We start from the raw sequence: 17477 nt of genomic DNA, 5'->3' as shown, positions 1-17477 counted from the left end.
GACGCCTGCCACTGGGTGACCTTTTATTACATCTGTTTTCTCTTCTTTGTCCCTCGCAGAAAAAAAAAAAAAGAAAGGGCTGTATTATTATGTAAAATTATGCTTATGAAAACATAAGTCTGCCCCTCTGCTGCGTTCACCTTCACCTGGCAAGCATGACTCAACTTCACATTTCCCCTCAGTGGGTGAAAGACAGTTTTTATTGAAGCCAGGTGTGTACCCACGTCCTGCCTGATAATGTTTCTGGACAGAATTCCTCGACCGGATCATAACATGCTCCGAGTCTTCATCGAAAGCAGGAATAAACACGAAACAGTTGTGACTGACCGGCATGTCTTGTTTATCATCAGATCTTCTGATTTTAAAGATAATGAAGATATGAGAAACAGCAGCTGCACGGAAAATTAGATTTTGAAATTCAAAGACATACTTCACTTTTCTTTGTATGAGGTCTTAATAATAAAAGCTTGAATAAAGTCCTACAATCCAGCCTCTTTTCAACAGGAACACCCCTTAGAAATGTTGCACTGAACTACCCTTAATCACTTGTTTAATACAGTGAATACAAACAATGGATCACCAACATAACATGCAGCTCTCGTTAGGAGGGCAGAGGTCAAAGTCATGGCAGCCTGACCAAATCCCTCAACTGCCGAATGGTGTCATGAATCATGTAAAAGAAAAGGGCAAGAGGAAAGAAAGAAAAAAAAAAACACAATTGAGGAAAAAATATCTTTTTTTTTGGCTTCACACACACACTTTTGGCTCAGCTGCAGCAGCTTGACCACTGCTGCCTGGGCCACTGTGTTATCCTTTGAGGCCGGTTGGACTGAAAGAAGGGGCAGAAAAAGTGTCTGTGCTTCCATGTTCCTTTTGATGCTTGCTAGTATTACAGTAGAATAAGTCTTCTTTCATTGGTTGAATAGGCTGGACTGCCTACTGTGACAGAGCATGGGCCTCTCATTGCCCAAAAGGAAGACAGTGTGAGCTGAAAAAGAGGCAAAAAATGAGGAGGGTTGTGTTGATAACCTCCTTCTTTTCTGTATGACGTAGATGATTTTTTTTTTCCAAGAGTAAAAAAAACGAGCTGTTACTTCCGGGAATGATAATAAGTTTGATTAGTCTCTCAACTCCGAGTCAGCGCAGATCCGGAATCCATGCCGGGTTTTACCGGAGCCCCCCCTCTCTTCGCTCAGACAGCTCGTGCAGACGGCAGCCTGCTCTCCTCTCCTCTGCACTGGCGCTGTTTACTGGAAGCCCCGCTCGCGCCGCTTCCTCCAACTGTCTCAACAACACTGTGAGCGGGATCTTTTCCACGCGCGAGCCGCTGAAACTTACCCCTCCTAAAGTCTTCACTGTCTCATTCACAGGAGCCACGAGAGAAGTCGTCAGCGGAGAGAGCTTTGAATTCTCCCACACTTTTTAGCAGACATTGAAAGCCCCCCACTCTCTTTCTGTGTGTCCCTCTCTGTGTGTCACTCAGCGGTTTCTGGGTCCCCGAGCTCCGCTTCTCTCCTCCTCTGCTTTTTTTCGTGTGTTTTGTTGCCGCCGCCGCTGCTGCTGCTTCTTCGGGAGTGTGAAGCCGAGAACAGATGAGTCGGGACTGAGCATAGCAACACCTTGCCGGCCATGGAAGTGTGTGGTGTCCGGTGCAGGAGCGGGATGTACGGGCTGAGAGGGGGACCTGCCGCCTGGTAGCCAGCCTCAGTCAGTCTGTCCCAGAGAAGGGGAGCATGCCTCAAACCTGCAGACTCTTCGCTGCAGAGGACTGTCTTTCCACAATCTGACATTTATTTTTTAAATTTTCTTTAACACTTCACATCCCTATTGACTTCACTTGAGCCTGTTTGGCTTCTCTGCTTTGAGGTAAGAGTATTTCTTTTATTTTGCAGCGTGGTCTCACTCAATAAACCTGAGCTTTAGCAGGATTTTGACAAGTTAAAGAGGCGTGAAGTAACTTTTCTGTCTTTGCTATCTTACGTTAACAAAAATATATTTAGTAACGAGGTTCTTTTAAATAACACCAAAACATGACTGAAGTCTTGCAATATACTTTTAAAGTAAAAAGGGTCCAAATTTAGTTGGATAAACAACCATAATGCGTCTTTAAATCAAGACCAGTCATATTGTTTTGTGGTGAATTGTCCGAGCGGGTCCCGTTGCTAATTGAAAAATGGTCAATCAAAACATAACCAGGTGTGATTGATTTGTTCGGCTGCAGTTTGGCTGAATGGAAACTATTAAAAAGTGGGGGTGAGGCGGTGTATTTACGTGAACCAGAACATGTAAAGCACCATTTAATTGGAATGTATGCCCTCACAGTTGTAGTTAAGTTGGTGGTGCTGGTCACCAGGGTTTTTTTTTGTTTAAATCCACTGACGGTCTTGTTGAATAGGGATTTATGCTGGGAGCTGTGACCTGAGAAGCGATGTCGGTGTGATTCTTGAGAGCATTCACAGGCTAATCCATTATAATTGGGGGCTAGACTATTTCTCCAAAGAAAGAAAAGAAAGGACGAAAACTAGTCCAGGCTCGCCTACCAATGTAATAATTACTTTTGGTCAAAGAGAGAGGGAGTTTATGATGATGCAATGTGCTACAAACGCAGGGAAAGTCGCGGAAATCAATCAAAGCGAGGAATAAATATAAAAACACATATAAAAGAGGACGGATTTGGCTGCTTAGACTTAACCCAAAGCCAGTCGGCGTAGAGTGGCTGTAAAATTAGATCCTCTTACTGCACATTTATTATTTAGGCCTACCGATTCAAAAAGCGTCTTGTCAACCATGTGTTAAAGTAGGCAGCAGAGGCACACACGCGGTGCGGTGTGTGCTTATCTCCCGGCCCGAGAAACACACACAGCGGCCAGCCAGCCGGTGATGCACGGCAGCCTGGAGCACAGCAGTAATCTTTCTCACTGATCGATCAGTGGATTGGGATAAATTTAGCTCCAGCCTCTACATGCCCTTAGCTTTTTTTGTGTGTGTGTTTTTTGCTAGTGCGTCTGATTTTTTTTTTTTTAAGAGAGGGAGCTACAAATTCCTGCCTGGATTAGACTCCATGAATGTGTCTCATTTCTGTGTTTGGTCTTGAACACATTCATCATAGCTGGCTGTTAGAGAAATACACACTTCAATGTCACATGTGTTGTGTTTTTCAAATCCAATATGAACCCAGTGATCTTACACTGCAGTACTGATTGAATAGGCACAGTCGTCTCTCTCCAAGGCTACATATTCAAGATATGACTGAAAACAAAAGAATAAACCCAGTGTTTGCAGGATGAAGTGGCTTTATCTTGCCTCCCGTACCATAACAAAGTGACATTCAGTTAAATACAAAGGCTGTCTATTTGTGAACAAGTGTGGAGTTTTAAGGAATGTGTAAGAAATAAGCTCACTGCATGCTTTATCTCGCTCCAGGAGCTGTACACGTCTCAATCCAGCTCTTTCTATTGGTGTACTCCGTTTCTTCACGTGTTTGTGCATAAAAAAAATGTTTGAATTAATGCAAGTGCAAATTCCAGCTGTTTGGGAGGAACATATTAGCATATCAAAGTGTCCAGAGCCCTTCCACAATGGAAGGAGTCGTATTTTCTGCCACTGGGTTTGGCTGAGCCTTAAAAGCTCGAGAGTGAGAGTGTGTGAGCTGGTAAAAACAGAGACTTGTGTATCTCCGCTCTTTCTTGTAAGTAGGTCCGTCTGACATCTTGTGTATAGCATAATCGCAGTTGTATTTGTTTGTGCGCTTGGGCGAGAGATTATGTCAAAGCTTTCGCACAATACAGTAATTACACAGGGACTCTCAAAGAAGTGTAGTGTTGGAAAAAACATTCGGATGTTCGCAGCAAAATAAGATGCAATGAAAAATCTTCAACATTGCAAAGCGCTACTTTTTTGAATTTTTAATAAATACTTGACAACATTTTCACAATTTTTATTCCTTGATTAGTTCCTTGTGTGTCTACGCTCACTGAATATAATAAAAACTACTTGTAAAAGCGGGTAAAACATTGAAACTCAATGCTAATCGCTCCAGCTTTAGCATGCCCTTATGAGCATTTTGCTATTGAATCCAACACTCCAGAGTACATATTTCAGTCTATATTCATATTTCAGTGGAAGTGCGTCCGTTTCCAAAGAACTGCAGCTGCTCTTGATTTGCCAGAGCACCAGATTGCCCCCCTTTGCTCGTTCGTTCAGATCAATACAGCCCAGCACACTTGTGTATGGGTTTGGGGGCAGACAGCGTGCTACATATCACTCTATTCTCAACTCTTTCATATCGCACTCTTCACGCACACGATACTCTTACGTCTCAGTGAGTGTGATCGCCGTGAGTGGGTGTGAACGCATCAAATTTTGTGACATTACGGACTGTTGCTTCATTTTCTGCTGGAGTGTATTCCCCCCCCCCCCCCCCCTACAGCAGCTGAGGTTTTTGTCTGACTGGTGCATTAAACAGATCATAACGCAGCTTTCATAGGCTCTCCACATTTTTAAATCGCACCAACAACCCAGGCACTTCCACTCCGGCTTTATTAAGGTAATTTGTTATTGATTCAATTCGATGCAGGCGCTTGCACACTGACCAGTGGCAACATTTTCCTCACTTTGTTTCCGTGTCGCACTCGTGGAGATCAGCCTGTTGTCTTTGTCTGAGCAGCGATTGGCGAGTCCATATGATTGATTTAAAGGTTGCATTGTGGCTGAATGGATTGTGTTTGCTGGCGTCACAATACGGGGATGTAGTGCTTTTATTCTGGGTGAACATTTAAGCTCATCTTTTTCTTTTTTTCCTGTCCTGAGCATCACAGTCTTTGTTGCTAAACAGCGTGTTAGGAACAAGCACCCATTTCAAGTTGCACTTCATACAAAGGATGTGTTAGCCATGCCATAGCAGAATCGAGCAAATGATGGAGGCTGTGAGCGCGTCAGAGGAGAGTTAAAGCGGTGAGATTTACATGCAGTTGGTTATTTGGCGTGTAAATTGTGGGGTTGTGTTTTCAGATGCAATCTCTTCTGTTGCTAAACCACCTACATGGAGCCATACTGTGCGGATAACTGCTGCCCATTAAAGGGAAGAAACAAGGCTGTAAAAGAAAGCTATGGCAAATTTGATGTAACGTGCAGGCCTTTGGAGGGCCAAAAAACCTCCCCTTTCATGACTGATTTTATTTTACGATTGGCAATCAGTAAAATGCTTTGCGCCAGCGTGCTCCCCTCCCTGCCATTTTGTGAAACATTTGTTTCCACTTGCCAAAGGCCTCTGGTGCAGCGGGGGATTCGGTGCCCCTGAAAATGGCAGGTGAAACTTTCTGCTTGCCTAAATAATTTCCTAGCAGAGCATTACGCAGCAAGGACACAAGCGGAGGAACGTGAGGGTCAATTGAAACTCTGGTGACAAGAAACAACACGGATATTAGCCGGTGGCTCCTCCACAAGCTCAAGTGGCAGCCTCCCTGAGCTTATCTGGCATCTCTTTGTCGTTGCCCCACTCGGTTTGCGTTTCTTTGGAAGGTGTTTAGGAGAATAAGGAAGTACAAAGTGCAAAAGTGGGTCATAAACACCGTCCTCTGGTCATAAAACGATCGCTTGTTGCATATTGGCCTGGTTTCTATTGTACATGATGGTGCTACGTGTGCTTCAGATAAGATGTGCAGTGTGCTATTAGCGGTGTGTGTTCAGGGCACTCCCAAAGCAAATATAAAACGTCTGTCAATAAAGCGTTGTGTTAAAAAAAAGAAAAAACTTTTTTAAAGGCAGATTAAAATTGGAGCCATCCCATCGGTTATAATTAGTTTTCAACACTTGGATAATTTTAAAGATAACATGAAAATAACAGACGAATGTGTAATTATTAGAAGATGTTATAATTATTTTTGATAATTACATTTTATACATGACAGTTATTTATCTCGCTCTCACTAAATATTTTACATTTATTCAATTTATAATTTAAAGAAGACTAACGATATGGAAAACACACACACACACACACACACACACACACACACACTCTCTCTCTCGTTCTTCTCTCTCTCCCTCACACACACACACACACACACACTCCGACCCCGTCCCATTCTTCGTGCTCTAGTCTGCGAACAGGACCCCGTCCTTATCTGTGCACAGCTGCAACACTATTTGGGAAAATATTCAATTTGTGTGTGACAGAGGAGAACCTGGGAGGCGAGGCTCTGAGCAAACAGCAGTTATTGCGGCTCTGCCATAGCAGCCGAGAGCAGGGCCTGGCTGGGAGAGAAGGGGGGATCTGCGGACGTCTGCCAGGGGAAGGAGTAATGTCTCGGCTGGATTATAGGAGAGCGGAGCACATCCACACTTAAAAGCCCCTTTTCCAACAAGACAGGGCTGTTATTTAGGGATGGTGAGGGTAAACACAGCAGAGCAATATATTGCCTCCATACAGCGACTGCTGTCCTTGACTATTCTGACTCACTGCAAGTGTAAGTTTTACTCCATGTGCGTTTTTCTTGGCAAGAATAAATTCATGTTGGGTTGTGGCATTCTTCAGTGTGATTGCAACACTGCTTAAGAAGTGAAGATGATTTTACTTTTGTGTAAATGGCTGTTTTATCTATGTTTTTATTCATCGTTGTACTTCCGATGTAGCTGTGTCTCATGATCTATACCTGCTTTGATGATAAGATTTAGCATTTAAGCATCATACTCCGCCTGAATACTGAATGCAACAACTACCAATGGACGCTATAAACAGAAAACACCAATAGTTTGTCTTTAAATGGGTTAAAATGAAACTAAAAGTGACTTATTACCCAGTAAAACAACAAGTCTTTAAGTGTATGTGCATACGATATACTGAGAGCGCTTTCATTCGAATACTACCGTAGAGGCGGACCTACATCGAAGTCTGCTTGTTTGGATGCAGTTTTCAAAGCAACGTTGATTTTCAAATGATCAAATACACCAAACAGTAAAGTCAGACTGTGAAAAATATACGAGCCATGCAAGTTAATGCACTCCAAAACAGCTGAAAGCCTGCCAGAAACGTATCCATCGGATGTTTCTGCTCATTTCTTTAAGTGTATGCGTCGCCTGCATATTTCACTCTGCATCCCGTCGGTTTGCAGAGTCTGAGGCGCCGATAAAAGACATTTTATTTTACAGTATTTAGTTGTGGAAGTGTGAAGCTTTGTTCTTGCAAATACAGTTGCCAAGTCAGATGGAGTTGAGCGTCTGGTCTGGGAGTTTCAGAGGAATATCACAGGCATGGGAAGTTGCTAAAAACTAAGCTAATCAAGAAAATAATTGTCTGCTCAATTGCTACCATGCCAGAGACATCAAACACGGGCGAGGTTGAAAAAACAATCAAATTATCTCTTAATGATTGCTCACGCTGACAGATGAGCGCCTGCGACTTGCTTTTGTTTGGCGGAGACGTATGTGCGAGGGAGAATGGAGTTTGTGGTGGCGCGCGCTCATGAATTTACTACATTTTCATAATCTGCATAGATCTCCATCATCACCTGTAATGAAAACAGTTTTATCTTATTGTGTGGTTTTTGGCGTCGAGACTGAGAGAACTGTATTAGTCTATTAATTTCCTGCAGTGAATCATGGATCCTGCTGCTTTTATCCTCGCACTACCCTCCATGTGTGGTCTACAAAAAATGTTTCTGTTTCCTCTACAGACTGAAGTTTGGCCCCTATGTCTGCTCACCCCCCCCTCCCTCCCTCCATCCCTCCCTCCCTCCCCTCTCTCTTTCTCTGTCTTTCTCTCTCCGCGTAGATAATGTCTCTGCAAATGATTTAACCGCCCTCGTTGAGGCTCCTTCCAGTAATTGAACAAGCAGAGACTGGGTGCTTTACAGGAAAACAATAGTCATATTATCTCAGATCTCCACTACTCTGAGATTCAACAAAACACTACCTGGGATTGGACTTTGCCGACTACTTCGAGGGTCTGAATTGAAGAAAGGAACCAGGTTTGCTTTCTTCTTCTAAAAGTCACGGCAAAATGGACGCCATTCGTTTACTGTAGGCGCGATGTATCGAGAGTGTTGCACGATTGGAATGCATGTCTTGCAAGGTGCACCTGTGGGTGAAGTGCAGCCTTGGGTGGTACTTGAGAAGCATGCGCATGACGGAGGCTTGGTAATAATTAATCAGTAATGTGTTCTGACAAACGGTGACAAAGCTTGTTGAAGTAGTTTGCACGACAATGTGCTTTTACAGTTTAACTTTAAGATAAAAAAAATCAACATTTATTTTAAATCTTTGTCTTTTTATTGCTTTAGACGGACAAACCGCTTGACAGCGAAATACGGCTCAAACTGCCATATTTCCGTGTGATTGCTTCAGGTTGGAATGTGTTCTGTTTTTTGGCAGAGCAGGGGGAGCTTTGATTGTGTTGCTGTGGAGCAGGATTGACCTTGTGTGTCAGAACGAGCTTTTTCTCCGCCTTGTTTCATACAGAGCACTCTTAGACTGAAATGGCCTTAGGAGGAGTTGTTCTTGACAGAGATGCATTGTTTCAGGCAGCCAATAAACCAGCGCACTGAGTGGCTACATCTGTGAACCTCATCTCGGCTACAGTGCGGGGCTAGCAACAACACGGCAACTGTCACAGCTGCACCTGCTGCTGTCTCAGTACAGAGCCTCCCTCTCTGCTGCCCACAGAACCGCATCACTCTTCTCTCCATGACAAGCCAGAGGCGACGGGCTCTGCTTGGGTCAACCGGAGAGAAGCTTCTCGGGAAAACATTTGAAAACAGAGGACAAAATGTCAGCCCCGAAAAGAGATGTTAAAATAAAAATCCTGCCCTGAGGGCCGGGATTTGTTTGCGTAGGAGCTTGGGTAAAAAAGTTCTGCCTGTGAAAACATGGTGGGGTTTCAGTAAAACCTGACCGGAGCGCTTTTGTCCAGCTACAGTAACAGTGTGGGGTTTGCTCTGACAGCATGCAGTCTCTCCCTAATACTGTAAATGATGAATAGAGATGAATGGAGCTGACTCTTGTGTACACACGCGGCCCTGCTTGTGTATTGAGGCCATTTAGAAGATGATCTGATCAGCTAAGAAGAGATTCAGTAGCATTAAAGGCTTTTAAATCTCATATGTACTCATATTTGCTACGCTGCTGTTAAAAGTCACACCGCTCGGATTTAGCATTAAATTCTAAACCTCAGTTTTTTGCATACTCGCTGTGGTGAATACCTGAAAGAGAAAACAAGAGGCACGAAATATCTTGCAGAAAATGACTTGGATTGGATCATCATGCTGTCTCAGAAAAAGATTATTGAAGAGGGAACAATGCCGAGAGGGTTTCCAGCCAGCAGAAGTGATGCAACATGTCCACTCTCCTGCCAAATTGAACTTAGGAGTGTGAAAGCAATCGACGGACATGAGGAGCGGGGCTGACGTGCATGCAGATAGTGTGGGATTAACACAGGGGAAGATTGAGCGACAGAGGCCGGTGACGTCTCTTTACAGCTTTGCTTGTACAGCTGTGCCAGGCCTGGCATCCACTGCTGCCTCCTCCATCCAACTCCTCCTCCTCCGCTGCCGGGGGGGGGGTTAGGTAATGAACATCTTAAATACTGCACATAACTTCAGCTCCTCTACGAGTGTGTGTGTGTGTGTGTGGAAGCAGAAACTATTGATGTATTTATAAAGAAAATAAGAATGCTTTACACTGACATCTCTGATTTGATCTTTTTGGCATTAGCACAGGAAAACCACATATACAGGCTGCCCCTAATTATTAATCATGCCTGCTTTTAAATGAGGTGTGAGGCGGCTCTGCTGGTGTGAATCCTGCTATAAATCACACATACCCTGACTGCTTTATCCATTAGACCGACCTGTTCGTCTAATTCAGCTACCCAGGCCCACCACACTGGTTTTCGTAATTAAGACGAGTGTGAGAACCGCACCGTCCACTTCACACCTGGAATGTGATCGATGGGAGGGAGATGCATAGATATGGAGAAGCAAGAAAAGAAGCCACAAAATCACATGACGGTTAAAAAGGCTTAAGTCTAGATGCCTCCAAATCAGGACAGCACGTACATGGAGGGCACATGAATAAAAAAAAGGACGACTTAGATACTTTTTTACGCAGAATATCAATTGGTGGTTATAATTTGTCGTGAAGCGCTCACCGAATCAACTTTATTTAATGGAACAAATTAAAAGACATCATTATTGCGCCGCTAATTATGAAGACGACGCATCTCTAAAAGGTCAAAACTTTTATTAAAGGTTAAACAGTTTTGCTTTCAGCTTTTTTTTGACAATTCATTAAATTAATTAACATTAAAAAAGTGGAGGAACAATTAATACATATATTAAATAAACAAACAGAGATTCAAAAACAACGCCTCTATGTGCGTCAAACTTTTTAGGTGTGTAATCACGCCTGCGACTCTGCGACCCATCCATTGAGCATTAGACGAAGTTTCCTCATAGACTGTGAAGCTCTAATTGTAATTTGTTTCAGGTTTTACAGACTCTTTTACACAGCCGACTGTAACTTCATAAAAACAGTCTATAAAAGCTGACATTTCTTTAGAGCAACCCGGTGTTCTCTGTGTGATTAAATTGACGCACAAAAGCCAAAATCGTTGCGAAAATTAAAACAGCTTAAATCTGAACTTGCAACATACCTCTGTTTGTGCTTAAATAGGAGGAAACAAGCAGGAGCATAAAACCAATCTTGTCGTGTTGTGTCCTTCTGAATCATCCAGTGATAAAAATCAAAGTGAAGGGGGGGGAAGGGGGGCGGGGGAGTGATGACCAGACAAAAAGCTCTGAGCTGCACAAACTCTCAAGCACTGCATCTGTGCCCGGCAACACATGTTTCATTTTTAGCTTCAGCATCAGCAGCTGAACCAATGTGACGAGTGCTATTCTTTAGTAGTTGATGGAAAAGGGGAAAAAAAAAAAAAGGAAGTGGAAAGAGGACAGTGAAATGGGGGGGGGGCAGAGGGGGGGGCATTTTTGTCATTGCAGTGGAGCCGGTGGCACTTCCGTCATTCATCAAGCCGAGCTGATTACTAGTGAGTGTGGAGTGAGCCGGCAGGATGCGGCTCCTGCAGCCATTACCATCAGAAAAAAAAAAAGGTCCAGCAGGCCCGCGGGTAGGCGAGGAGCTGCAGCACGGAGAGGCCGAGACCTGCCTATAGGATGCAAAAGTTTGCATGCTTTGCCTGATAACGTAGCAGAGAGGTGAGGTCGTATGTTTAGTTGATGAAGATGAACTTTTGCTCCATAAACGCTCGTGTTGAAATGTAGCAACCAGAAACCAAAGCTGAGTCTCACAATCAGCGAGAGAGAGAGAGGGCGAATGTTGCAGACACCGCAACGCCTACTCACTTTCCTGCAAGGGCCAAAAAAAAAAAAAAGGGATCTTTTATTCTCTCACCTGAAACGGCTCATGAGCTCCGGTGCATAATGGAAGCAGTGTAGCGGGAGGGGAGGGAGGGCTGTGCAGACATTACTCGGAGACGGTGTAAAAATATTCCTAAGTCACTGCCACAAGACTCCTACAGCTGCATACTTAGTATTTAAACTTTAACAGAAGTTAAACATTTTGCGCCGAGGCAGAAAAGTGTAATGAAGCTTCCCGAACACGATTCATTCAACTGGAGCATGCAGCGATCGCCCTCAAACAAAAGTGCTAATTGACGCTGTGGATATTTTGGTGTATAAAGCATAGGAGAATGCTAGAGATGGAAATATTCACAGGAAAAGGGCTGAATATTTAACAGCAAGAGATTGTCCTTTGAAGTTACACTATCACTGCTTTTAACATTTTCGTCATCTGTGTGGAGCACACATCAAGACTTATGAAGTTTTCACTTTCAGTTTTAAGTCATTAATAAATCCAGTTGGGTGTTCTAAAACACAACAGTCGTTCAGTGTTTGTCTGCTTTTCAGGAAACTTGAGGTCAAAGCTGCCCCGGCTGACAATAAAGTATGAAATGTGTTTGTAATTAATCAAAAATTCTGTCTTATCTCGCTTAAAAAGCTGCTGCTATTTTGTGTTTTGCAATGATTGATTTTAAAAACATGCTCACGCTGCAGCAGTGGGCGGCCAGAAGTGAAAAGTTTAACTCTAAGTGTATTTATGAATTCAGGGAAGTTTGCGAAACCCAAGGCAGCAGATTCTACTTTAATTTAAGAAGTCCATTTTAAGGGGTGCTGGTTTAGCTCAGTTGGTAGAGCAGGCGCTCCACATGCAGAGGATACAGTCCTTGACGCACTGATCGCAGATCTGACTCCTGCGCTGCCAGTCACTTGGTGCATGTCATCCCTCTCGCTGTACTCCCCACATTTCCTGTCTCTCCTCAGCTGTCCTATCTAATACTGGCTAAAAAAAGAGTCTCAGAAAACTCTCAGATTAATTATTCGAAAAGCAAAGATTCATCTGTAAGTGCATCTTATGTGTGTCTTTCATGTTGTTTCACCACAAGTTACACACACATTTTTCTAACAGAGAGCAGACGGAAAAAAGATTCAACTTATTACAAAATAGTGTTGTGACTTTTGCGAACGATCCGATTCTTTTGGTGCAAAAAATTGGAACCGAGTCGTAGGTGAGAGCCGTTCTTTTCATAAGCGTGCCCAAATTTCACTGCCTGCCCGAGATCCAATCCCATTTATGCCGAATTACCACAGGCAGCTTTCTTCAACTGCAGCTCCGCTATACGAGGTCACGTGTAGCGGAATCATGTCACCACAACATAGTGCCGACGGAGAGGATCATTGTAGCCCTCCGCCAAGTTAGTTTTTTTATTTGCATCATAAATAATTGGCAAATCAGTGACGTTGATTAATTGTTCCTACATTATCCTTTTAATATTTTTAGAGTGCGGAATTTTAAATATGCGTGTGTTTGTTTACACGGGAGAACAGAGTTGCACTCTCTCACCTCGGATCTTATGGCTCTGCTAACCGCCGATTAGCTTTGCGCTAGCATGCTTACCGCCGGTTAGCTTGTCCTACCGGGTTTGAGGCACCTACATGTCCAACAGAAAGAAGGCCAACTCTGCTGCATGTTTGCCGCTCTGAATGGGGCCCAGTTGCTAATATGAACCACTCCCACACTCACCTATAGGCTGTAATTGGCTCAGGGATCCACAACATATTTGTAAAAGTCTATATTTTATTTTTCTAGGAAAATCCTACTTTAACCGACTCGCTGTTTTGGTCAAGTAAAACATCATACTCCACACACACAGTGCATTATGTTGCTGTAAACACTTCCTCATGTTAAGAAGCGACCTCACAAAGCTGCTTGTTGTCACTCAGAGCAGACTTCCCCGCCCCAGCCAGAGCCCTCCTCCGTGTGTAACCTCCTCCTCTAACATGGGACTCTGTTATCACGCTCACTTCATACTCACCCTAAGTCTCCTGTCATTATTTTGTATAACTTGGAGCTGTGGCAATTACACTTCAGTGGATTACCTATGCAGAGATACAGAGATTAAAATCTCCGCTTCACACTCCCTCCTGCGCGGCGGTTCAAAGGTGCGACCTGCGCTTGCAATCCACTGTCGTTTGGCGGAGCACGAAATTGGTCAACCTTTTCAGAGTTTGTTTGGGAATTTGAATCCCTTTGGTATTCAAAACAGGAGGGCCTTATGACAGGGAGATAATTTCCCGGTGAATGTTTTATCGCAGCCTGCTTGACAGTCTCCTGTCTCTCTCTCTTTCTGTCTCTCTCTCCTTGTGTCTTTAGATTCCCTGACTTTGGTCCAGTTACTCAGAGGGAGGAAAAAGGAACAAAAAAAAAAAACCTCTGTTTGTTTCCCTTCCTCCTTTTTGTTATCACAAAAGAGCAAACACATATTAAACATACACAAGGTGCAGAAGCAGTGATTGCTGTATCTGCTGTCCTGCTGTGGGTGGCAGGGGACGATAACATAAGCCACAGGCCCATTTACATAATTTTTTTAATCATTTCAAGACTGAATCGTGGTCAGTTGGAAGCCTGAAAAGAGACGTTTTCCACCATAACAAACATTATATTTCTTCACTATTATCTTCCTCCTTTTGTGTGCAACACCTTTAGATTCGAGCAAATGTTTGCTTGATGACATCTTGCATCCAAATTGGAGCTGAAACTTTAAAAATCCCTCTCTCACTCCCTCCATTTCTCAAAGATCCTTTGTACAGTAAGCATACAGCACCTTCCTTCTTTAAAGAGGCGGTTTGAAATGAGCCAATCTGAGCTTGTTTGCATCACAATCCCCCACACGGTGCTGATGTTATGCTAATGAACGCCGCGGAGAGGGCCCGGCCCCAAAACCGTCCCCTCTCTTTCACCGCCGAAAGTGGGCAGAGGGCAAGGAGGAGTGACACCGAAACCGCAACGAGGGAAATCTAACGATGCAGCCCCGAAAATTCAAAGCAACTTCAATTACTCCGGCTTGTCATGTCGCTGTGTGTGAATGCGGCGTCAGATGCTCGCCTTCTTATTTATTTTTCAAGCTATTTTTTTTTGTTTGTGCATCCAGGCGTGTAAAAGAATCATCTCTGAGCAGCAGTTAAACGCCTTTTTAGACATTTGAAACAAAAAGAAGAAAAGGCCAATATACCTTCATCAGGTTTAACAAGCACTATTACCTGTCAGGGCAGTACAGAGTGAAGATTCAGGGCTGACAAGTGATTGCATTCAGGAAAAGGCTACACCCACCCACGTCTTTTGTCTGAGCTTCCTGACGAGACGCGGAGCTATACCTTGTTTAAGGTTGACACACGCCACTTCCCCTCCCTGACAAAGGCATTCATGCCATCCTTCAGATCGAAAGCAGAAGTGGCAGCTCTGGGATGGAAATATGCGAGGTTAAAGTAGGCTACAGAGGATCCACTCTGCTGCTGAAGTAATTTGTTTAGTATTGCTTCTGCTGTGAGGTGAAAGTCCTTGTGCTGTTTTCTATTTTTGAGTTTGTGCAGAGTCCCGTGTTTTGCGCGCGTCCTTCCTCTGAGCCACAGTAAGGTTAAAAGCCTCAATTAGACACTGAGCCCAGGCTGGCCACGTTACGCTCTCTAATCTGAGAGAATTAGCACCCTCGGAAAAATCAAAACATCCACAAACGTGTAGAAACACAATCGCAGCTCTCCGAGCTCGTGCTTTTTCAGGATTTTGTGGGTAATTTTAGGAAGGACGGAGCTTCTGTCTTGATGCTGTCTTGCACGAATGTGTGCGGAGAGAGAGAAATGCAATAAAGAGGTGAATCCAGGTAAAAGCTATCTTTAAGCTATTGTTAAATATACCGGTCACAGAGGAGGAGATGGAGCTCAATAAAGCAAACAAAGAAGACAATTGAGATGTGGATGGAGCAAAATGGGCGATGATTTAAAATCAGGATTGTACATTGAGCGTAAGCCGAGGATTTACTTAATGACACATAGAAGGTGGAGTTAAAACACCCCCCGTCGTGGTCCCGACGATAAACCCTCACTTTCTCTTTTGTTTCTCCTTCTTAAGCGAGTAAAACATGAATAAATCACGTCATATTTTCCATTTTAAACCTCTCTCTGACAAGTCATCTTCTCCATTACCTTCCTCATGTTTTGTGTTGCTGCCCACTGCCTTAAAAATTCATCATCCTGTTTAATAACGCCTCACGATCACAGTGCATTATTGATGGCGAGGTCCTTAATAGAAGGATGAAGCGGGGTTTTTAACCATTCGCCGGCTCATTTTTAAAGGGCGGGGGGGGGGAGGGAGGAGGGTCACCAAAGCTGCTTACTGGTGCATATCCGAGTAAATACAGCACGTTATTATCATAGACTAAAAACCAGGCCCCTGTGCATCCAAAAAATGACCCTGTCTCTCTTTTTTTCTCTGTAAACAAACATGTTGTGTCAGATGAACGGCAGCATGGAAAATAAATAAGTTACACAAGCTGCTGAACTCAATAACCGTTTTTTTTTTTTTTTTTTCAGCGAGCGTGACCTCAAACAGCAAATCTCTGACCTCCGCTCTGTGTCTGTACGCCGTAATTCAGCTGCGAGCATACGATCAACATGAATGACTCGGACACAATAGCTGTAAATGTGCAGTTGACCTCGCTCTGGCACATTGCACTGCATGGTTTTATGCTCGGACACGGCGGCGGCAGCGATCCGGCTGAAAACAAGACGATGGGTTTGTGAGAGTCTGCCGAGCTCCGCTTCGACAATCCCTTATTTGTTTTGACTAATTTAGCTCTGACAAACTGGATCACACAACAAATGTTTCTTTTCCAGTGTCCTAATGGGCTCTCTTAGCACCATCCCTGCAAAGTATTTATGCGCACGTACTAATTGGATTGGGCTCCTCGACAGGAGAATATATATACACACACTACATATTGCATTTGCTCCGTGTATTCCAAGGTGAATCACACCGTGTCAAGGACTTATCATACTTGATTGGCAGGCACTATCACCACGAGATGCCCATATAATGGCAGGTCTCCCATTCCTGACCTTCCTATTTATCCTGCTGTATTAATGTCAGCCTATTAATTCCTAAGCGGAGGAACATTTGGCAAAGACACCGTTTAACGGCCCTGGCTGAATCATTCTTATCTCGACGGACCTGAAAGGAATAGTTTTGCGCTATCAGCGAGTGGAAATGACATTTTCGAAAATTTCATTTGAGATAATCCACTTCACTTTCCAGTAAAACATCAAAATTACAACAACAAAAAAAATGTATGGAACCTGTATTAAAACTTTGTTACCGCGGCAAATCAGCGGGCTATAATCCGCGCGGACAGACAGGTGTAGGTATCTTTCAGCGCTAATAGGATTCCGGTTGCATTGCTAAAGTGATTATGAGGCTATGGATTTCATATATATTCAGGCAGAGGGCAGGGTAGCACTCTGCGCCTGGGGATACAGGTGACAAATAACACTGATAAATAAAGTTATTATATATTGACATTTATAATAAGGGACTTTACACTGATAAACATGCATGTAAAAGCACACCTGAACTCTCTTATCCCAGGATGTGTTGCATTTTTGCCTCCATGAATGTATTTATGAGGCGGAGTGTGCCACGCTTTGGCTCATGATTGCTTTATTTAGTAGCCATATGTCCTGACCAGTGGGGAGTACTCTAATCGATTAATTGAGTGGCTCATAAAAATGATCAATGGTGCAAACACTAAGAGCAATGAGCATGTCAAGCACCACGCTGATGTCACACGCTCCGGCTCTCTCTCTCTCTCTCTGTTGCATGCTACTGTATTTTTTACTGTGGCAGTAAGTGTGCCCTGCATAAAAGCTAGGTTATGATTTATTTAATCCAAACATTATGATCCGCGGATTCAAAAACAATTTATTTATGTCCTCTCAGATGATGAAATGGGTTAGGTAATACGTGAAAATGATAAGTGACTGTGCAATAGATGTTCTAATCGGACATCTCCGGCCGTAATAGGTCGGGACCATGTGAGATATTATATTCAGCAAGTAAAATGTTATATAACAGCT

General features: G+C 43.5%; 1 protein-coding gene across 13 annotated transcripts in view; it reads left to right on the top strand.

Annotated features, from left to right (window-relative positions):
- The first annotated feature begins 1251 nt into the window (after positions 1 to 1251).
- The window catches only part of adgrl2a (adhesion G protein-coupled receptor L2a), a 93282-nt gene continuing 77056 nt past the window's right edge, over positions 1252 to 17477 (top strand). For 12 of the 13 annotated variants that reach the window (XM_069679772.1, XM_069679771.1, XM_069679770.1 and 9 more), the window contains exon 1: positions 1252 to 1866. The gene's annotated coding sequence lies outside the window, so the exon portion shown is untranslated. Of the gene's footprint in view, positions 1867 to 7801; positions 7968 to 17477 lie in introns of those variants that run through there. The other variant, XM_069679769.1, reaches the window with a different exon arrangement.

Source organism: Semicossyphus pulcher, unplaced genomic scaffold (genome assembly GCF_022749685.1).
Source record: "Semicossyphus pulcher isolate SPU_LCO1_2020_fin unplaced genomic scaffold, fSemPul1.0.p SCAF_4, whole genome shotgun sequence".
NCBI classification, from domain to species: Eukaryota; Metazoa; Chordata; class Actinopteri; order Labriformes; family Labridae; genus Semicossyphus; species Semicossyphus pulcher.
Note: the sequence above shows the minus strand (reverse complement) of the source record. Positions and strands in the feature narration are given on the sequence as shown.